We start from the raw sequence: 22,626 nt of genomic DNA on the forward strand, positions 1-22,626 counted from the left end.
ACAGCCCAGTGATGCGGCGTACCACAGCCCAGTGATGCGCCGTACCACAGCCCAGTGATGCGGCGTACCACAGCCCAGTGATGCGCTGTACCACAGCCCAGTGATGCGGCGTACCACAGCCCAGTGATGCGGCATATCACAGCCCAGTGATGCGGCGTACCACAGCCCAGTGATGCGCCGTACCACAGCCCAGTGATGCGCCGTACCACAGCCCAGTGATGCGGCGTACCACAGCCCAGTGATGCGGCGTACCACAGCCCAGTGATGCGGCGTACCACAGCCCAGTGATGCGGCGTACCACAGCCCAGTGATGCGGCGTACCACAGCCCAGTGATGCGGCGTACCACAGCCCAGTGATGCGGCGTACCACAGCCCAGTGATGCGGCGTACCACAGCCCAGTGATGCGCCGTACCACAGCCCAGTGATTCCGCGTACCACAGCCCAGTGATGCCGCGTACCACAGCCCAGTGATGCCGCGTACCACAGCCCAGTGATGCCGCGTATCACAGCCCAGTGATGCGCCGTACCACAGCCCAGTGATGCGGCGTACCACAGCCCAGTGATGCGGCGTACCACAGCCCAGTGATGCGGCGTACCACAGCCCAGTGATGCGGCGTACCACAGCCCAGTGATGCGGCGTACCACAGCCCAGTGATGCGGCGTACCACAGCCCAGTGATGCAGGGTACCAGAGCTCAGTGATGCAGGGTACCAGAGCTCAGTGATGAAGCATATCACAGCGCAATAATCTTCAGCCCAGTGATGCAGCATACCACATGAGTGAGGGCTGGACGTCCTTTTTACTGTAGCCCTTCTGATTATATTAAAAACTGCTAAAGCAGTTAGAGATCTACATACATTAGCATAATGTTAAACCTGCTACAGACCTTCTCTGCGTCGCTGGTGCTATTTATTTTACTGTTGGCTCTTATAGGGAAGCTGAACAGTAGACCATTACGTATGAAAAAAATCCCTCATACTTTTCCTTTTCAGTAAGTACATTCTGAGTATTAAAGCCAGAATATATATATGTGTGTGTGTGTGTGTGTGTGTGTGTGTGTGTGTGTGTGTGTGTGTGTGTGTATATGTATATATATATGTGTGTGTGTGTGTGTGTGTGTGTGTGTGTGTGTTTTTGTGTTTTTTTTAATTAAAGCTTAGGTTAGCTGTAACCCCATATCCCTTACAACAAAAATAAATACTGCAAACTTCTTTTTACTACAAACACTATTGCCCAGTATTTAACTTTGTTTTCAAAATATTTCAATACTTGCAAATAAAATGTGTTTACATTTTAACTTCACCAAAGTAAACTCCTATTGTAAAAAATACATAATGTGTAACTTGTTTCATATATTCCTTTCTTGTCACTTGTGGTTTTTTCCTTAGCCTCCTGGTTTATGATGTCACCAGAACTTCTTGATGACAATATAGGATATTACAAATTTACTTGTTATGAATCTTCTTCATATAGATACAGATATATAGATAAATGTATGCCCTGATAGTGGAACTAAATGTGGCCCAGGAACACATTATATAAAGCAACTGTACAAACACACATTAACATATTTATTACTACAGTGCAAAGGTCAAATGTTAGTTTATTAGAACACCAACATTGACACTGACAACACTTTTTACTGTGTCACACATTGCATGTAACAATTACTGTATGCATGACTCCTAATCATGAGGTCTCTTCAGTGTGGTTTTTACTCGGTGCACAAATCAAACCCTGTGGAGGCGGCCCATTCTGGTTGGCTGCGGCAAGGCCCCAGCCTAGCAGAATCTCGCCACTCCTGTCAGAGGTGGGTGATTACACTCACTGTATAACCTGCTGTCACTCTTGGGTAGCTTGGCACAGAGCAGTCAGGCTTATCACAGAGGCAATGTATATGGCAAGGGCACAGCACTTCCCCACCACAACCACGCTGAGCGCCACAAATGAGACTTCAAACACAGTGTAGGTATATAAAAAATGTATTTAACACACACATTGTCAACACAGCATTAGTATAATGGACATCTGAGCATAAATCACGTTTAGCAATTTAGTTCACAATATTCGACCCACGTGTGTAATACCAACGTCAGTATGTACAAGTGAGAAAACAATACGTTCCCTCCCGCACCCTCTTGCAGTGACAGATGTTGTCGGCACAAGACCCACCCTAGAGTTTACCAACTTTGATGTAACATTTAAATTCAGGGTGCACCCTGGATCCCAGCGCTAGCAGCAATAAGTACTTACAAGGGTTATAACACTTCCACATAGTTCTGCGGCCTAAGCCACACTAGTAAATCGTAATAACAACCTCAGGAATTCCCTCACAGAAGAACGTGGCCAGCAACACCAAGGTGCTGCCCTCGCATTCACTACCGCACATCCACTCTGCACCACTAGGTGGTGACACGGGCATAAGTCTGCTCGTGCACACACACACAGACATGTACACACTCCCAGTACCCTAATGTGGTGCCCTGATATCCGGCTAGTAGATGCCACTGTGTTTGTAGGCACCCTGGATCCCAAACCGCCCTCAACCCACCAACCATCTTCAGCTATCCCGCCCTCACACATCATAGATTGACTCAACCTGTCCCCTGGATACTGGCCAGCTCGCAGCCCTAGTCACACTACGCAGGGGCAAGATGGGAGGGGGAGTGGGGGAGGAGAAAACAGCCGATCAGGCAAAAATTAGCAAGGGTACGGTTGGGCTCTCAGTAGGAGGTTCACTCAGAGGTTTGCAACACACAGGGGAAAAGTCACTGTGGTCACCTGTTAGCCAGCACGGCGCCCATCCCTGCCAGACAGTCATTGTTACAAAATAGTTACCAGTTTTGGCACCTCCAGAACAGAGGTGCACCTCTTGGGGCGTGTTGTCTTGACAAGTTACTAGGTCTGCACCCCCTTTACAAGGAGGCTCCACGCCTGGTGCACGAAGACTTGAGTTGCACCAGATGGTTGCGCTTCTATGTGAAAACTGCTCATTGCTGTACCTCCACAAAAATGGGGCACAATGTCTGGGGCCCGATGACCAGAGGTGGCTCCTACCACCCGATCACTCCAAAGACAATTCCCAATGTGGTACATTCTCGGGAGGAGCCACTACTCTGGTGCGTGATGACTTGAACCACACCAGACACTCCAGGACGCTACCACGAAGAACGTAAATCCTGCACCTCTCTGGATTGAGGCACAACGTCTAGTGCTTGATGACTTGAGTCAGTCTAGATCCTCCGGCCACACAAGAAACTTCTCTTCCGTACCTTCCTGGAATGAGGCACAACGTCTGGTGTGCGATGACTTTAGTCACACCAGACTCCCCGGTCACACACTTTGACTCAAGTTCAGATGCACCATATGAGGCAGTGTGTAGCACAACTCCTGTTGCACCCCCACCTCTCAGGGTAGCAACCTATGAACCAGCCACAGCACGTGATGCACATGCAGCCCAGGATCACACAAGATAAATGTGACTCACTCAACAACAGCGGAGCAACGGGTGATCCGGCTCCCACCACAAGACGTCTTGACGTGCAGTGGGCCCAACGATGAAGGGGTGCTCACCTAATGTGCGGGCAGTACTTGCGGGCTCTGCACCAGATGATTCCAGTCTCCAGACACAATACTTTGTCCACACTCACGCCACTGCTGCCTGGTGGAGCCCAGCACACGAAGGGGCAGAAGAGGGCACCGCTCTCTAGGGGTTTGCAGGCAGATGTTGTAAATCCCTTGCAGGAGACCGGAGACCTTTGATGTCCCTGAGATCTCTGCAGAGAACTGGGGGCAGCCAACCTGCCCTTGGAGAGCACACCTCGGGTTACGACACAGCAGCAGGCAGTCGGCTCAGGCCAGCCGCAATACAGGAAGGGTGCGCAAATCCCTCCCTCAGACAGTTATGCTCCTGTGCACAATGGATTCCTCTGGCAGTGCGCACCACGCAGTCCAGCATCACCGGTCCTGCGTTGCCATAGATACAACTCTCCCTTGCTAATGGGTAGTACCCCTAGTTATACTAAACATCGCTGCCACTGCAAATCTCAAGAGGAGGGGCGGGGTGGGACCAAGAGGGAAAATTATAAAAATAATATTAACAAATAAACTTACCTCAGACCGTGTCTCCTGCTGCCTCGACCCTGTTCCCTCGATGTGGTGTCCCAGCATTCACTGGGACACAAGCACATGTTCCCCATCAATCCTGGTGCTGTTTTCATGCTAAACCTAGCATGAAAGTAGCATTAGGATTGGTCTGAGCGGCTCAGACTGCCGCGCAGACACAGCCAAGGGGTCTGTGCAGTTTCTCCAGTCCCACTGTTAAACACAGCCGGACTGGAAAAACCTAAGTGTGCATGTGTGTTTGGCCAGCCTGAGACGCCCGGCCAAACACACATGCGCACTTAGATGCACTCTCTCCTCCTCCCACCTCCCGTGGCCCAGCCCCTCCCTTCACTGCTGGCTGAGCCAGCAGCAGAAAAATAAAACAATAGTGAGCTATGGTTTTATTTTTCTTCTGCTGGCTCAGTGAGGCGGGTGAAGCTCCTTTGCCATAGCGAAGGAACCGCCCCTGATACTAAAGTGTGCCTTTGAAGTTTGGGGTGGTTCAAAGGGTTCTCCTTTGAACCACAGATGCCTCCCCTAAATGTCATCCCTGTCTGAACAAGGCCATGGAATGTAGATCTTTATCTTTATTGGGGCATCTTCTGGCTCCGAGAGGCCAAGTGTGAGAAACCTCTCACTCCAATCGATCTACCCCAGGCCCCGAATGGAGGAGTCAATCTTTCTGGATTCCCAAGTTTTATAGCTGTCGCTTGGGGAATGCACAGACGAGCTCTTCTCCCACACCCAGTGGAATGAAGCTCAATTTACAGGGCACACAAAGCATTTTAGAATCTAGAAATGCCCCTTCCTAGAAGTGGCATTTTTAGGACATTAATAATCAAACCAACTTTACCATTAGAGGGGGTTTGTCACTCCGAATCCAGTGATAGCAAACATCATGAGGGTGCTCCTCTGCAATCCACTATTAGAGCTAGACCTAAGTTATCTGTCTTCTCCCATGTTACCTTATGGGCAGAGCAGCTCTCATGAGGAGTGCGGACACGCATGGGTGTTCCACACCCCCTGGGCACATGTGCCCTGGTGCACATACAAGCCTGCAGAGGCAGGAAGGACACTTAGGTTAAAGCCACCCCAAAGAGGCAAGTGCACCTATAATGGCCTCCGCTGTCAGGCTCAGCCCTATTTTACAGTCCCTGTGTGCACATGCTGACGTGTGATGCCAGAACCAATATCTATATAGAAAACCACTTGTGTGCCAGTCTGCGCACACGGGTTAGCTCCAGACTCGTTATAGGTATGATGCTGTGGTGCAGGTAGGCACCTAGAGGTCAGCTTCACCAGACTCAATATATATATAAAACCACCATGGTGTGTGGGGGGGCACAGCCTAGCTTATTGGGCCCGGCTCCACGCCTCCAAAGGTCCTCTGGTGCAAGTGCACGCCCCGGGGCCTGTCATGGAAGGTCCCGCTCACGTTGGTCAGCAGCACTCTTACCCAGTATAGGACATGTGCACACACTTCCACCCAGCACCTACAGGGGGGAAGCGCCTAGGGCCCGAAGGCCATACTAGGGGACCTGTTGAAAATATGGGCACAGCTGACCCCTTAGGTAGGGGACACCAGTGTGGGGGTCTTCCCTACCAGAACAGAGTATCCTTCTTATACCTGCCCTACGCCTACCACCTGCCCCGTCTTCGGGCCCTCCCAGGGAGGCGCAAGGCTGGCTCAGGGTTGGCCCCCGCATAGGGGCTGCCACCCTGAGTCCAGGCACACTAGCGCCCCTGCTCGCTCATCCAATCGGGCCTAGGACATGGTAAGACAGGGTCTTCTGGGGGCCTGTAGGGAGTGGCACGCACAGTGCAACGGCCCCCTAGTAGCCAGGGCCGTACCTGCCCCCTGGTATGTGGGGTACCTTTTTTTGCAGGGTCCACATGGCTACATCACCTGAACCATACCCAACCCTTCCTATCACAGGTAGGAAGAGCACATGCACTTTCTCACTGCCATACAGTGGTGGAGTGCCCAGAGTCCTAAGGTCACGCACAAGGAGCTAGGAAACACTGGGAGAAAAAGCTAAAAGTTTTAGGAAAATTTCCCAAAAAGTTCTATGTCCAAGAATCCCTTGCAATCTAGTTTTGGTGAATTAGTTATTGTAAAACGAGGAAAAATTGGCATGGCATGAACCATACATGCAGAGTTTATTGTTCTGTTTATTACCATTGAAGGGAATGAGGAGGGGGGGGCGGTCACGGTGCAGCATGAATCACTCCAGGCTCCCCCTCATGAGTCATATCCCTTCCCTTCACTCGGTAGGGGTTGTATTACACTTTGTTCCTATACAAAAGTAATAACAGTGCACGCAAAAATAAAGAATTAATTTATTTAATGGGAAGTGTTCACTTAAATTAAAAGACGCATCTAGATCGCAAGAACTAGTTCCGGGATTAAACTGTCAGGAACCCAGAGTTTTGCCCTTGTAGTTCATCGTATGTCCAAAACCCCTTATGCGGATGTTGTGGAAAGGGGTCATCTGGTATTTCACACAAGGCCAGTTTGAACACACAATAGAACAGAGGAACAGAAAGACAGCGGGCTTGATTAAAAAAACAAAAAACAGAATTGGGTCGACTAGCTTAATCAAGGACCAGGTTTTCAACTTCGAAAAAATGTTCCTTGGCCGATTAGACCGAGTCCGTGAACCATGAAATCCTCTGTACGCAGCTGCCTTGGGGCACCACCACAAAAGGCAACTAGAGTGCGTCAGGCAGCAATAAAGAAGTTTAAAAATGGCCCACGCCTCAATGGCAGGGTGAGTGCCCAAGTGTCAACTGTCCATATAGCCGTGGAAATACTTGCGCCAAGCTGACCGGACTGCACGCACCAGGGCCCACTTTACGATGCCTGCAGGCACGTTTGCGCACGGAGATAGTATCTGAAGGCGCGGCCTCTACAGGGTAATGAGCGTTTAGCAGCACTGTCCGTAACCCCCGGGCATCCTGTCATGTTTTACAGCTTCTGCCGCCAGGCTGGGGCAGGTGTCTTTGCGCGCAGCCGTGCGCCTCGCAGTGCGCAAGAGGCTCGGATGCGCCGCGCAGTGCCAAGAGGCTCGGATGCGCACTGGCCATGGGAGCAGGCGGCCCCGCTGTGTGTCTAGTTCCCCTTCGGGTGCTTTGCCAATCAGGAAGTCGTGAGCAGAGCCGAGAGGCCAGAGTTAAATGAAGTTCAGCAGCTGAGAGGGAGAGGCGGAGGCGCCCTGGCTGCATGGAGCCAGGCGCGGAGCTGGTCCCCGGCTTGAGGCGCTGATCCCCGCTCCATACCGCAGGTACTTGATGGCGACCACCTCCTTCGTGGCCTTGGATGGGGGTTTGTGTGTTTGGTGTCTTCTGGCCACTGCTGGGCGCGTCCCGTTACCTCTGACGTAGCTTGCGTTGGTGTACTGATTCCAGCGAGTTATATAGCGCCGCACAACGAATTAAATTGCCTCCAGGCGGCGGGCGCCTCGAAACCTCGAGCGCTGGCATGTTCTTTGTGCCCGTTTTAAATGCTGTTATTGTATGTTTTCTGTTTTAAAATGGCCTGTCCACTTCTGACCAGCTCTTAGTCATTTCCGCAGCTTCCTCTTGCAAATGATAACTTGCAGTTGGTTTGGTGTTATTCTGGCTTGTTCTTTGCTGAGATAGCTCAGTGGGTTGACGCATCCACTGCTGAAAACCTGCGTGTGACTTACGGCTGATACGTTGAAATTCTTGTAATATTACTTTGTGTTCCTTTCGTTTGTTGCGCTGAGGTGGTTTCTCCAGTGTCTTCGATTCTTACATCCAAAATATTTAGATAAAGTGGTTTCCACACAGCCGTCTTTTAAGAGGACGGTAAGTAACATGTCGTGCTGTTGCCCATCTCTCTGGGTTTCATTTAATCGACCATGGAAGGATGCCTGTTAACCGAGAGGGTTCAAGCATAGAACTAGTGCCTAATGTGTACAAATACAACTACTGATTACAAGATGTTCTCCTCTGGCACTGCCAAGTGCTTGAAGCGCCAAAAACTAAGGCTGCAGAGTTTTGGTGGCACCTGATTTCCCTCTCTCCCACCACACCCTGTTCCTTTCCCTTCCCTCGCTCTTGCTGGCACTTTTTTATTCCTGCTTTATCACTTCGTCACTCTTTTCCTATTTTTTCTAATTTCTTCTTTCTATTTTCCTGCCTTTCTCTGTCTTGTTTTGGGTCAAATTACAATGAAATAAAAAATTTCGGTCCTCAAAATCTGTTGCCGGCGCCGACCACCTGCAACCAGTGGCACATATTAAACACCGCATCTAGCCATTCAGGCAGCACATATTTTCAGTGACTGGTGCTCGCTTTATCAGGCTCCCTAAGTCACTCGCTCCATCCCTCACTCTGCTGTGTTTATATTTAAATCGGAGTCATGGGGTGCAGTGGATTTCTGGGCAGTGTAGCTTGAGCCCAGCGGGTGAACTTCATAAAGAACCATCACTGCCCAGCATCCAGAGATCAGAGGCTGCTTGCGAATTGTGACTTGTATGCAAGGTCGCTCTGATTATGTGGTAAAGGAGGAGCACACTACGCCATAGGTTTGACCAAACTATGCGGCAATACCAAAATATGCAGTATTGGGGGGGCTGTGTTGCTATTGTTTTGCTGGTTTGTCACTTTATACTTATTCAACTCTCTGGGCGAAGGTTTCACACATTAGCTCAGTATAAAACCTGGATACAGCTTTCAGCGACTAAAAGGTGACCAGTTAACTTTTGCAAAGGGTCTGCCACTGTGCAGCCACATATATGGCCCTTCTTGTCTTTAAAGTAACCTTTGATCCCTTTGGCCTAGAAACAAATCGGATTTGTTTAAATCTGCAAATTATGCGGCAGGTGATGGATTGTGTGGCAAGTGCGGCGAATCCACATTTATGCGGAAACTGCATAACCCCAGTGACTCAGTCTGCTTGTCAGTCACCGTGCTGGGAGGACGGGCCGGGGCGCAGTGATGCTTGTCACACCAGACTGAGGCCTAGATTAGCAAATGTGTGAGAGGAAAGCAGAACAGGGGAAGTCAGCCGAGGGTGACAGGGCGGGTTCGTAAAACGAGGTATTTGTTTTAACTCTCACTTCGCCAGAAAGATGATGTTGTGCACCAGAAAGTTGACTTGCTTCCATTTCGTATGTTAGGATGACATTTATTTGCATCTCTTATTGTGGTGTTTTTTTCCCTCAGTATGTATACACTCTTTAAGTGCTGTTGCGCTTGCTGTTTGTAAAAGCAGAACTACACGTACCAGAATGCAATGTTGTTCGATGTAAAATACATTCATGACAATGGGCTACATGCCAGATGAGCACCTGTAACTTTAGTTTTATCATCTTATATTAATGGTATTAAAAACATACATGCTGGCTACAAATGTATGAATGAACAATAAAAAGGGTCCACTGGAAATAAGGCAGAGGTCTTCAAACTTTTTAATGTCGAGCCCCCTCTAGTGAAAAAAATATATAACTGGGCCCCACCCTACGAATTTTACACAATACTATTACATTGACAATGTTTGAATATATGTAGTTTTATGTGAACATTCAAGTAAGTTCTGTTACTGTTTTAAAAATGCAATCAAATACATGATGCCAAACATACTATTCTGACAAGCCAGGCCTTACTAAAGTGTAAAAGTAGCCACAGTGCGATGATTAGGGCGAGGGGTGAGGGGTTTGAGGAATATTTGGAGTCCCTTCTCTGACACACACTCCCAGCCAGGATATAAATGACAAAGCATGTTAGCGATGCCCGTTACAGGGCGGTTGGTGATGCTAATTTTGTTTCAGCTTAAAACAAGCCCTGTTACCCATAGAGCCCAGAGAGTCGTCCTCTCCCCTGGTGAATTGTACCCACTCCCCCGGGTGTGTGGGCACAGTTCGGAGAGCTCTTTCCATTCGGAAAGAATGACTTTGAGATTGGTTGATACTAGAAGATCCCAAAGAAGGCGCTCTTCCTTACTTACCTCACAGTGCGTCGGGGGAAGGATACCTGGTGAAATAGAGGCTAGAATTGGTGTCCATGTCAGTTTCAGGATTTGTGATATGGTTTTACTTGTTTCAGCCCAGAATTTGTTTTAGAGTAGGTACAGTCTAGTAGGATGTATGCAAGGTCTCCTGGTCCCTTCTGACCCCTCCAGCATGCATCAGAATTATGGAGGTCCAGTTTAAATAGTTTAGCCGGGGTCCAGTGAGCCATAGTTTCATTTTTTTTAATGTAAACCTACATTGTTCCATTTGTGTTTCTGTTTTGATGATCAAACACTTTTGTTAGATAGCAGACCCAACATGACATGTAGCTGTTAATTGCAAGGCAGTGTGTGCTCTTTGGTGTATTTACTTTGTTGACGTTGACATTTTAATTGTTTAGGAAGTGTACGGTGTTTGGATACCTTAGCCTGTCATAAACAGCAGTGCTATTAACAATTGTCCTTCATTTTTTATTGTGCGGTCATCTTAACATGTTGGATTTACAGCTTTTTTTTTGCTGAAAGTATAGGCATTATTGAATATGTAACATCAATATTGGCCCTCTGCCAAAAGTATCCCCTCTGCAGTAGTTTGCTATGTAAGCCCTTTAAGCTCACAACCTGCAGTGCAAACCTCAACTTTTGACAGCTTTTCATAATGCTCTTCTTTGATTCTTTGAGGATACAATTCAGCTTTGCTAATGCAGTCTGCTCAGCTGTACCTTATTGTTAGATCCCAAGATGTTGCTTCTTTATGCTATTTGCTTTACAGGACAACTGAGGACAACACACACAGTTACCCAACTATTACCCAAATATTTACTCACTCAAAAGCCACGCCTATTGACTTTGCCAGTACTTTTTTGTTTGAAGTCTGATTCTTGTGGTATTGCATTTAGAATGTGACAAGCACAATTACAATAACTAGACTGAAAAATAACAAGACTGGAGGTACTACTCACTCTTGACGTTGGACAACTTGACACGGCCGCCTCGTCTGAGGTAGGGCGTTGTTTCATTCTAAGAGGTCGCGCGTAGTATTGACACAACATGGCGTCCCTGTGTCTTCAGAAGCAGGTTCGGTAGACATTCTGCTCCTGTACTTCAATTCCAGGCCTCCTTGGGAGGTGTAGTTTGTGATGCGGGTGTAGAATTTGTTTTAAACAGGATTAACCTCTCCCGCGCAGAGACCAAAAGAAGCAGCCAGTAAGGAGTGACCTGCAGCTCGTCGGCACCCTGCGAGACTCGCCGTCTTAGTTATGGTGGTGTGGTTTGCTGATGACAAAAATGGAGAAACTGCAAGTTGTGGTTGCTGTTGTCCGCTTAAGGGACTATGGGCCTGATTTGGAGGCCGGCGGATGGGTTACTCTGCCACAAATGTGACGAATATCCCGCCCGCCGATTCCCATAGGATATAATGGGATTGTAAAGCGGCGGATGGGAAATCCGTCAAATTTGTGATGCAGTAACCCCATCCACCATACTCTAAATCAGGCCCAAAGATATGTGATATCAATTTGCTTGAAACGTTGAACTATGATCATCAAAATGCCTCCATGGTACAGGAGCATTCCTCCTCCCCACCTACACTCAGTTTGTTGCTGCCTGAGAGAGAACCATCTCCTCGTGTGTTACAGAATCTAAGGTGGATTTCCATGAAGCAGGTTGAAGGTGACAAAGGCTCCTAGGAGTATTGACCCAAATGAATCCTGTGCAACTTTGTGTCAGTGAAGAACATTTGTGTCCTGTCAGGGGCATGGTTACCATTGAGGCGCATTCTCCTGGCTTGCACTAAGGCCGCAGGCACGCTGTGCCCTTGATCCTGAGCTGATGAGATGCCCTGATCCTGAGCTGATGAGATGCCCTTGATCCTGAGCTGATGAGATGCCCTTGATCCTGAGCTGACGAGATGCCCTTGATCCTGAGCTGACGGGATGCCCTTGATCCTGAGCTGACGAGATGCCCTTGATCCTGAGCTGACGGGATGCCCTTGATCCTGAGCTGACGGGATGCCCTTGATCCTGAGCTGATGGGATGCCCTTGATCCTGAGCTGATGGGATGCCCTTGATCCTGAGCTGGTGAGATGCCCGGTACAGCGTGACCCTCTGTGGGTACCAATATTAGAGCTGTCGAGGGAAGCGCCCTCTGCAGTGTACATGGGGCATGGATTGCACAGAAGGCACATCAGGAAGTGATAAATACAGTGTCATTCGCCTGGCACTGGAGAGGCGCTGATCTTGATGTCGGCCAAAGGCGGAGGGGTTTCAGTTCAGCACCTCTGTCTTCTGGTAAACACTTCATCAGGCCCAAGAATTGAGAAGAAAAAGAGAAGACCAGCCTCCTGATGTCTCCTGATGGACACGTGAAGGAAGAGTGAGGCGGCGGGACGGGCACGTGGGGTCAGTGGGAGGAGCTGGCACTAGCAGTGCAGTAACACGAGATGGCCAGGGTGGCCATTGTAAGGAGCTGAACCTGGCGAGCATTCTAAGGAGGTGGCATTTGTGGGCAGGATGAGGAGATGCCATTAGTGACACTGGAAGGCAGTGTGAGGATCTGGCGATGGTCAGCAGTGTGAGGAGCGGGCATCTCGGGAAGTGTGAGCGGCTTCCAGTGCTGGATGCAGTGATAGGCGGGCACCTCGGGGCAGTGTGAGCAGCTTCCAGTGCTGGATGCAATGATGAGCGGGCACCTCGGGCAGTGTGAGAAGCTTCCAGTGCTGGATGCAGTGATGAGCGGGCACCTCGGGCAGTGTGAGAAGCTTCCAGTGCTGGATGCAGTGATAGGCGGGCACCTCAGGGCAGTGTGAGCGGCTTCCAAGGATGGATGCAGTGATGAGCAGGCACCTCGGGCAGTGTGAGCAGCTTCCAAGGATGGATGCAGTGATGAGCGGGCACCTCGGGCAGTGTGAGAAGCTTCCAGTGCTGGATGCAGTGATAGGCGGGCACCTCAGGGCAGTGTGTGCGGCTTCCAAGGATGGATGCAGTGATGAGCAGGCACCTCGGGCAGTGTGAGCAGCTTCCAAGGATGGATGCAGTGATGAGCGGGCACCTCGGGCAGTGTGAGAAGCTTCCAGTGCTGGATGCAGTGATAGGCGGGCACATCAGGGCAGTGTGAGCGGCTTCCAAGGATGGATGCAGTGATGAGCTGGCACCTTGGGCAGTGTGAGCAGCTTCCAAGAATGGATGCAGTGATAGGCGGACACTTCGGGGCAGTGTGAGAAGCTTCCAAGGATGGATGCAGTGATGAGCGGGCACCTCGGGCAGTGTGAGCGGCTTCCAGTGCTGGATACAGTGATAGGCGGGCACCTCGGGGCAGTGTGAGCAGCTTCCAGTGCTGGATGCAGTGATGAGCGGGCACCTCGGGCAGTGTGAGCGGCTTCCAGTGCTGGATGCAGTGATGAGCGGGCACCTCGGGGCAGTGTGAGCAGCTTCCAGTGCTGGATGCAGTGATGAGCGGGCACCTCGGGCAGTGTGAGAAGCTTCCAAGGATGATGCAGTGATGAGTGGGCACCTCAGGGCAGTGTGAGCGGCTGCCATGGATGGATGCAGTGACGAGCGGGCACCTCGGGGCAGTGTGAGCAGCTTCCAAGGATGGATGCAGTGACGAGCGGGCACCTCGGGGCAGTGTGAGCAGCTTCCAGTGCTGGATGCAGTGATGAGCAGGCACCTTGGGCAGTGTGAGCGGCTGCCATGGATGGATGCAGTGACGAGCGGGCACCTCAGGGCAGTGTGAGCAGCTTCCAGTGCTGGATGCAGTGATGAGCTGGCACCTCAGGGCAGTGTGAGCGGCTTCCAGTGCTGGATGCAGTGATAGGCGGGCACCTCAGGGCAGTGTGAGCAGCTTCCAGTGCTGGATGCAGTGATGAGCGGGCACCTCGGGTCAGTGTGAGCAGCTTCCAGTGCTGGATGCAGTGATGAGCGGGCACCTCGGGCAGTGTGAGCGGCTTCCAGTGCTGGATGCAATGATGAGCGGGCACCTCGGGCAGTGTGAGAAGCTTCCAGTGCTGGATGCAGTGATAGGCCGGCACCTCGGGGCAGTGTGAGCGGCTTCCAAGGATGGATGCAGTGATGAGTTGGCACCTTGGGCAGTGTGAGCAGCTTCCAAGAATGGATGCAGTGATAGGCGGACCCTTTGGGGCAGAGTGAGAAGCTTCCAAGGATGGATGCAGTGATGAGCGGGCACCTCGGGCAGTGTGAGCGGCTTTCAGTGCTGGATACAGTGATAGGCGGGCACCTCGGGGCAGTGTGAGCAGCTTCCAGTGCTGGATGCAGTGATGAGCGGGCACCTCGGGGCAGTGTGAGCAGCTTCCAGTGCTGGATGCAGTGATGAACGGGCACCTCTGGGCAGTGTGAGCAGCTTCCAGTGCTGGATGCAATGATGAGCGGGCACCTCGGGCAGTGTGAGAAGCTTCCAAGGATGGATGCATTGATGAGCGGGCACCTCGGGCAGTGTGAGCAGCTTCCAGTGCTGGATGCAGTGATGAGCAGGCACCTTGGGCAGTGTGAGCAACTTCCAAGGATGATGCAGTGATGAGCGGGCACCTCAGGGCAGTGTGAGCGGCTGCCATGGATGGATGCAGTGACGAGCGGGCACCTCGGGCAGTGTGAGCAGCTTCCAGTGCTGGATGCAGTGCTGGATGCAGTGCTGGATGCAGTGATGAGCGGGCACTTCGGGCAGTGTGAGCAGCTTCCAGTGCTGGATGCAGTGATGAGCGGGCACCTCAGGGCAGTGTGAGCAGCTTCCAGTGCTGGATGCAGTGATGAGTGGGCACCTTGGGCAGTGTGAGCAGCTTCCAGTGCTGGATGCAATGATGAGCTGGCACCTTGGGCAGTGTGAGAAGCTTCCAAGGATGGATGCAGTGAGAGGCGGGCACCTCGGGCAGTGTGAGAAGCTTCCAAGGATGGATGCAGTGATGAGCGGGCACCTTGGGCAGTGTGAGCGGCTTCCAGTGCTGGATGCATTGATGAGCGGGCACCTCGGGCAGTGTGAGCAACTTCCAGTGCTGGATGCAGTGATGAGCTGGCACCTTGGGCAGTGTGAGCAGCTTCCAGTGCTGGATGCAGTGATGAGCGGGCACCTTGGGCAGTGCGAGCAGCTTCCAGTGCTGGATGCAGTGATGAGCGGGCACCTCGGGGCAGTGTGAGCAGCTTCCAGTGCTGGATGCAGTGACGAGCGGGCACCTCGGGCAGTGTGAGCAGCTTCCAGTGCTGGATGCAGTGCTGGATGCAGTGCTGGATGCAGTGATGAGCGGGCACTTCGGGCAGTGTGAGCAGCTTCCAGTGCTGGATGCAGTGATGAGCGGGCACCTCAGGGCAGTGTGAGCAGCTTCCAGTGCTGGATGCAGTGATGAGCGGGCACCTTGGGCAGTACGAGCAGCTTCCAGTGCTGGGTGCAATAATGAGCTGGCACCTTGGGCAGTGTGAGAAGCTTCCAAGGATGGATGCAGTGAGAGGCGGGCACCTCGGGCAGTGTGAGAAGCTTCCAAGGATGATGCAGTGATGAGCGGGCACCTCGGGCAGTGTGAGCGGCTTCCAGTGCTGGATGCAGTGATAGGCGGGCACCTCGGGGCAGTGTGAGCAGCTTCCAGTGCTGGATGCAGTGATGAGCGGGCACCTTGGGCAGTGTGAGCGGCTTCCAGTGCTGGATGCATTGATGAACGGGCACCTTGGGCAGTGTGAGCGGCTTCCAGTGCTGGATGCAGTGATGAGCGGGCACCTTGGGCAGTGTGAGCAGCTTCCAGTGCTGGACGCAGTGCTGGATGCATTGATGAGCGGGCACCTCGGGCAGTGTGAGAAGCTTCCAGTGCTGGATGGAGTGACGAGCGGGCACCTCGGGCAGTGTGAGCGGCTTCCAGTGCTGGATGCAGTGAGAGGCGGGCACCTCGGGCAGTGCGAGCAGCTTCCAGTGCTGGATGCAGTGATGAACTGTCACTGGTAGGCACTGTGAAAAGCTCCCATTCATGGGTCGGTCTAGTAGGTGGCACTTGGTGGGCAGGGGGGAGGCAGCACGAGACCCTTGCTGTAGTAGGCAATGCGAGGAGCTGGCACTGTTGATCTTTGTGAGGCACTTTCACTTGTGCGCAGGAGCTGAAGAGGGCATTGGTTATCAGTATGAAAAGCCTTGTCCTCTGGGCAGTCTTCGAAGCTGGCACTTATGGATTGTGTGAAGAGCTGGCATTGGTGGGCAGAGAGGATCTGTGGGCAGTTTGAGGAGTCCCTTTGTTTGTGAAAGTCTTCAACTACCAGATCATTCAATCTGAGGCCTCTCACAAGCATCACTCTCACTTCCCAGTGTGCTTGAAGTTATTTACTGTTGCAGAAGAGTGGGCGTGGCCAAGGAGCTTGACGTGGATAGGTTGGACCAGTTGGTTCCTCTCCTTGTACCGACATTCTGTAAGACATCAGTTAGTTTTGTGTTTTATAGCCCTCAGTCTCCGGGTACTGACAGTAACACACCCTGCCTCCCTTCTGCTTGTAGTCTCTTATTCCGTTTTAGTGATTTAACTGAAAATACCCGGGACGTTTTGCTCCTCTGGTTCTTTGTAGGTTTTCTAATTTTATATTCACAAATGTAGTTTGCTTGTCCACTTTTGTATGTTCGGGGAGAACGCTCAGCGTATGCACTCTGTCCGTTTCCTGGAAGATGACCTGTGCTACTAGCCATGGCAATGCTTTTCATGTGTTGGTAAGCATCAGTTTCCATAAACAGTTAGTGGTCCATGTTACTTGGCCATGAGTCATTAAAAGTGTCTGTAATGAATTCAGCCATTCTGCCCATCACTTTCTTGTTTTTGGCAGTGTGATGCTGTTTGCGAGAGAGATACTTCCAGGCTTGGGACCCATTGGTCACTGTGCAATGGATCCGAAGCCTGGACCCAACTTGTATATTACGGATGAGGTCTAACAAGGCTGAATCCAGCCTGGAGGTGCTCATGTTCCCTTTTAGAGGTGACATGACCTGGCAGTTCTAGCTGAACCGTGACCATTGGAGAAGGACCAGGGCTGATATACATATGGCTGCTACCTGTTTGGAATGATTGAGTGATTAAAAAACAGTGGACTGGAATGTGGCCCAGAGTAATTGACAATACTGGAGAGGAATTCAAGCATTCCACCCATGACTTCGTTGTGACCCATGCCTGTACAGATGTGCACGGCATGGGATGCAGCCTACCTGAAACACCGTGTTTAGAAAGGGAAATGTTGTGAAGCGGAATGTCACTATCTGTCGTAGACGGTTTTCACTCGTAGTACTAATGCAGTTGTTTCGCTCATTACCACTGGTCAAAATTAAAAACTGAACTAGATGAACTACTCACGCCTGATGTGGGACCACCTGAAACTCAGTTTAAAGAGCATGAACTGCGATAGATCCTTGGGGATAAGTGTGGTTGAAGGTTTAGCGCGCAAGAGCTGAACGTACAAGTATAGAGAGAATCCGCGTGACACATTTTGAGGGTTATTGTTGACAAGTTAGTGACATCATCAAAAACAGCCCTCCACAGTTTAAGAAGTGAAGGTGGTATCAGGGGTGGGTAAGTGCAAGGAGAGGTGCGTTAAGTGAAACCACAGAAGAAGAGTTGTGTTAGAAAGGATTTGTTGACTTAGAGTGATCCGCCATCACAACACAATTGTCAGAGGTGAGACTGTAGTGTTAGACAATCCACAAGCTGAGGGACAGTGAAGAAACTGAGTGTGTAATCTAAAAGCAAATACAAACCAGGAGAACCCTAAAGAAGATGTGCAGGTTGGCAACAGTGTGGTGCCAAAGTCTGCAAGCCCTTAACATTCACACTATTGAACAACCGTCCTTTGTGCAAACACAAAGTGGTGCCACTCTGGAGCACACCATCACCAGATGGTTCCATAAAAAGAATTGGAGGCAAATATTCTTTTTCAGCAGTATCGTAATGTATACATATGTTCATTTACATCTTCAAAAAAAAGTCAGGCGTTAGAGGAAGTTCCCTTCAAACACGTTTCAAGCCTTCCAAGCGGCTCTTCCTCAGGGACTCGCGGGACTGCCATTCCACATGAAATGTGATCAAACATACATGTGGACTGATTCAGTGTAGAGAATTTGGTGAAAACCTACCTGGTGAAAATGTGATTTGGGGAGTTTGCGGAGGGCATATCCGCAAAATATCTAGAGTGGAAGGCAGGGTAAAGTTAAGTGGATCATTGAGTGGGAATTGGCTAAAGAATGTATTCAGTGCTTCTCCATAGGAGGTCAGACTGGGCAGGAGATTAATAATAAGCATCATTACCTTCCATCGCTTGGTGGTGATATTAAAAACTGCCCAGAGATTTGTAAGGACGTATCTAAGAATGAAGGCAGGCGGCAGGGCTGAGGGCTCTTCAAGACACTTGAGGAACAGTTTGGAGATTAAGACTAAATGGGACCATCTAAGGCAAATATTTCAGCACCAGGTGCCAGATCTGGTCATGGGAGGGACGCAGAGCAGTGACGGAAAGAGCGGGCATGCAAACTCTTGATAATGAAGTTCATAGCTGATCAGCTTCCCTCATTTTGCATGTTCTGAACACCTTGAAGCAGGCGAAGTTGCCAACTATCTAAACAGTCTTGGATCACTCTAGGATGCGGGTTATTAGCGACTCCACAGCTTCCTTCAGATAATTATGCCCAATTCTTTGCCTCATTTGTTGGCAACGTTCCTGGACCACAGCCCTGTTCAGAGAGTACTTCTGCACATCATTCATCTATGACCCCCAGGTCATTAGCTTCGGATTCAGACCTGGCACCTTAACCTGCAGGAGCTGTAGGTGAAGATCTCTTACATTTTGAGCCAGGCCAGCTGAGTGAAAAATCAAAACAAAAAGCAATTGCTTTCTGTATTAAATGCATCTGTAAGGTAAATAATTTAATGTGTGATGAGTCATTGTACTTTTAAAATGTAAATAGTCCCTCATGCTTTTCAATGCACACTCCATGGGACGACAATTATGCACAAAACAATCCATAGTATGTGGTGCACGAGTATTAGTTGTGGAGTGAAAGCTCATCCTGTATTTTTTAAGAAATTGGTAACAGTACATCTTATACATCTGACAGACAGCTGCTTTGTCAAACAAATCCTAAAAACTGATTCTAGTGCCATAGTGATTCCTGGTCAAACAGCAAAGACTTAAGAGAGGGAAAATTTAGATTTTGTGTCCCATCACTGGGCTAGTGGGACTGTCTGGGGAAAGGCTTGGTAAACTCAGTAGCAGCAATATTCATTTTCCAAATAAATCTTTAGAAAGTGAAGCAATGACTGAAATTGAAGATGTGTATTTCAGGGTCATTTAGTGTCTGGAAGCATATTGATATTAATGAAGATCCAAATATGAGAAAAGCCAAAATGAGGGGAATCACTGACAAACCTAACACCATCTTAATCACCCTTGACTCAATCCTCACTGTAATTCTAACCTTAATTATAACCCAAGAGTGTTGAGATTATTAATAATCAAAAACAGTTGAGTTGCTAATGTCAGCAGTAGATTCTACCTGCCTAACAGAAATGTCCAGGCTACCATAAGACCCCAGAATGCACCCTTTGCTCTGAAAATGCTGTGTTGCCCTGTGTTGTGTATTGAAAAAATACAAGAAACTTCTCAGTAGTTGGAGTGATCTCCTTCAGTGCCGAGAGGACACCTTTGGGCTGGTAGGTATGCTGTGGAGGCAGCTTGAAAGGAAAACATATTGTCTGCAAAATGTATTGTAGCGCGTGCTTAGCTTCTACTCAGGGGACTATTATTCTCATACCTCCTACTACTGACAGTTTGGTCTCTCATTCTGCCTTCCAGGAAGTTCTTCCATTGGAATACATGAGGGACCATTTTATATTAATAAATCATATTCAATCATCACACAGTTTGTCACGTTCAATTCTTTATCTCACCTGTGCAGAAAGCAGTCTTTTCTTTTTTTAAACTTTTTTTCCACAGTTGGATAAAAGCCAATAGCGTAGGCTTTAATGTGATAGACAGTCTTTGTGTATGCAACAAATGTAAAAAGCAGTTGTGAAAGCCTTTATTTACATGCATTGCCGCATGAAAGCCAAATGTTTTGGCTTTGCTAATGCTTGCTTATTTTGTTTCATTAGCATGCCCAGCAGCTTCCTTGACATTTATACCCCTTGCTACTCATTTCATCTACAGCGAGCCATAGTCCATGAAGCCACTGCTTCTAAACAAATTTTCCATCTTTAAACCATATTTCCCATAGCATATCATTATTCTTTCCTTTTCAAGATAGCTGCCACATTTAGAGACAACATCGGGCAATCTTGGATTGGTATACCAATGAAATGTTTTAGAGTACTATTCCAAGATGGCTTCCCCATGTGATGTTTACTGATCAGCCATCTTTGAATGGCAATTATGAGCCGGAGGCAATGCTGTAGGCTGTTTCCCCCTAGGCAGGAAACTCAGGTTTCTGCCCACTGACCTATCGGGAAACTCTTAATGGGCCCGGCAGGGAGGTAGCCAGTATGGCGGCATCCTCCCCATCGGAAGTTTGGCGGACGGTCTAAACCGTCCGCCAAACTCATAATCAGGCCCATTGTGTCATTTTGCTTTAATATGAACTGTGTTTTTTAATATTATTTATCAAGTTTTGTTCTGTTTATATACTGCTGTTGTCTTTTATGGTTTTATTTTTTAATCTGAATAAATAAAATATGATGATGAAACTTTGGCAATGATATTCAGCCATGTTATACAGCAGCATGACTGTGCAGCATGCCTACGAATAATTTTCAAAAAGGTATAGGGCGTTGTAAGCACTAATGCCCTTACAAACAGGGAATGGAGTGGGCTGGTGGAAGGGGCAGGGCAGTGGGAGGGAGAGTGGAGACAAGGACGCGGGGGAATGAGGACATGCGAGAGACAATGGGGAAGCACACAGGCAATGGATGGTGGGCGGGAAGGGCCAGGCTGAAGCACACAGACAAAGGGAGTGGGCTGGAGGAGCTGGGGCAACAAGCTGACCCTGGAAATGGCTGGGGGGAAAAACTGATAACGGGGTGAGCGGGAGGGGCTGGGGAAGAAATCTGAGAATGGATGGAAGGGGCTGGGGGAGTACGTGAACAATGGAAAGTGGTGAAAGGGGCTTGGGAATCACAGACACCAGCCGGTAGGCAGGAGGGGCCGTGAAGCAGCTGACAATGGTGGTGGACAGGAGGGCAGTGAGCACCTAGCTGACAACGGTTGGGGAGGCATGGCGACAATGGAAGGTGGGCAGGAGAGGCTGGAATTGCACCTAGATAGTGGTGGGCAGGTTTGGCGTGAGAAGCACATGTACAACAGAGGGTAAATGGGTGGCGCGAGAGAAACACAGGAGCAATGGAGGGCGAGCGATGCTGGTGAAGTACACGAGCAATGGAGAGCGGGCGGAGATGGGGAAGCACATGAGTAATGGAGAGTGGGCGGAGATGGGGAAGCACATGAGCAATGGAGAGCGGGCAGCGATGGGGAAGCACATGAGCAATGGAGAGCGGGCGGAGATGGGTAAGCACACGAGCAGTGGAGAGTGGGCGGCGATGGGTAAGCACACGAGCAATGAAGAGCGGACGGAGATGGGGAAGCACACGAGCAATGGAGAGCGGGCAGAGATGGGGAAGCATACGAACAATGGAGAGCGGGTGGAGATGGGGAAGCACACGAGCAATGGAGAGCGGCCGGAGATGGGGAAGCATACGAGCAATGGAGAGCGGGCGGAGATGGGGAAGCACACGAGCAATGGAGAGCGGCCGGAGATGGGGAAGCATACGAGCAATGGAGAGCAGGCGGAGATGGGTAAGCACACGAGCAATGGAGAGTGGGCGGAGATGGGGAAGCACACGAGCAATGGAGAGCGGGCGGAGATGGGGAAGCAGATAGACAACGGATGTGGGCGTAAGTGGCTGAGGAAGCACACGGACAACACAGGGTGGGCAGGTGGGGCAGCAGGAGCAAACTGACAAGGGGTGGTGGTAAAGAAAGAACAGCCATTGGGGGCAATAAGGAAGCAAGAATGGCGACTCACGGAGGACGAGAAAGAGGAACATCGAGTTGGGAAAGTATATGAGGGAGACAGTGGGAAAATACAAACACACTCGGAGAGTACCTAACCAAAAACAAAAAAGTGGCATCTGGAAAAAGTAGCAGTGGAAGTGCATGAGTACTAGGTCCATGCTCCAAGGGAGGGACAAACACAAAAAGAGGAAGAAAACCCTACGGAAGCTGACAATTAAGGAGGCAAATGAAAATGACAATGCAACAATAATCAATAGACGGGCTCAAAGCCTGCTGTAAGCAGACAATATCGCTTGCAACTGACGTGTTAGGCAAGACCTAAAAAGGAATTGTATATGATGAACTGTTAATCTTTTTGTCAACTGGCTACGTTTTGAATCACTGATGCACAAATCCTCCCCATGCCCCGCAGAAACGGATACTAGAACCCCAAATCATGTACTCGAGGGTGAGAACAGTATCACCCCAAGTCTGCCTCCCGCAAACAGTTTAGACAAGGATATCCAATGTAGGTGCATGAGGA

The 22,626-nt window shown here is 49.9% G+C and overlaps 1 protein-coding gene across 11 annotated transcripts in view; it reads left to right on the plus strand.

Annotated features, from left to right (window-relative positions):
• The window catches only part of ARAP1 (ArfGAP with RhoGAP domain, ankyrin repeat and PH domain 1), a 720,258-nt gene that overhangs the window by 28,505 nt on the left and 669,127 nt on the right, over positions 1 to 22,626 (plus strand). For 3 of the 11 annotated variants that reach the window (XM_069203770.1, XM_069203778.1, XM_069203772.1), the window contains exon 1: positions 7,172 to 7,389. The exons of 3 other annotated variants lie outside the window; for them this stretch is intronic. The gene's annotated coding sequence lies outside the window, so the exon portion shown is untranslated. Of the gene's footprint in view, positions 1 to 7,169; positions 7,390 to 22,626 lie in introns of those variants that run through there. 5 more of the 11 variants (XM_069203775.1, XM_069203780.1, XM_069203776.1 and 2 more) reach the window with 3 other exon arrangements.

The sequence above is a fragment of the Pleurodeles waltl genome, chromosome 8 (assembly GCF_031143425.1).
Source record: "Pleurodeles waltl isolate 20211129_DDA chromosome 8, aPleWal1.hap1.20221129, whole genome shotgun sequence".
In the NCBI taxonomy this organism is placed as follows: Eukaryota; Metazoa; Chordata; class Amphibia; order Caudata; family Salamandridae; genus Pleurodeles; species Pleurodeles waltl.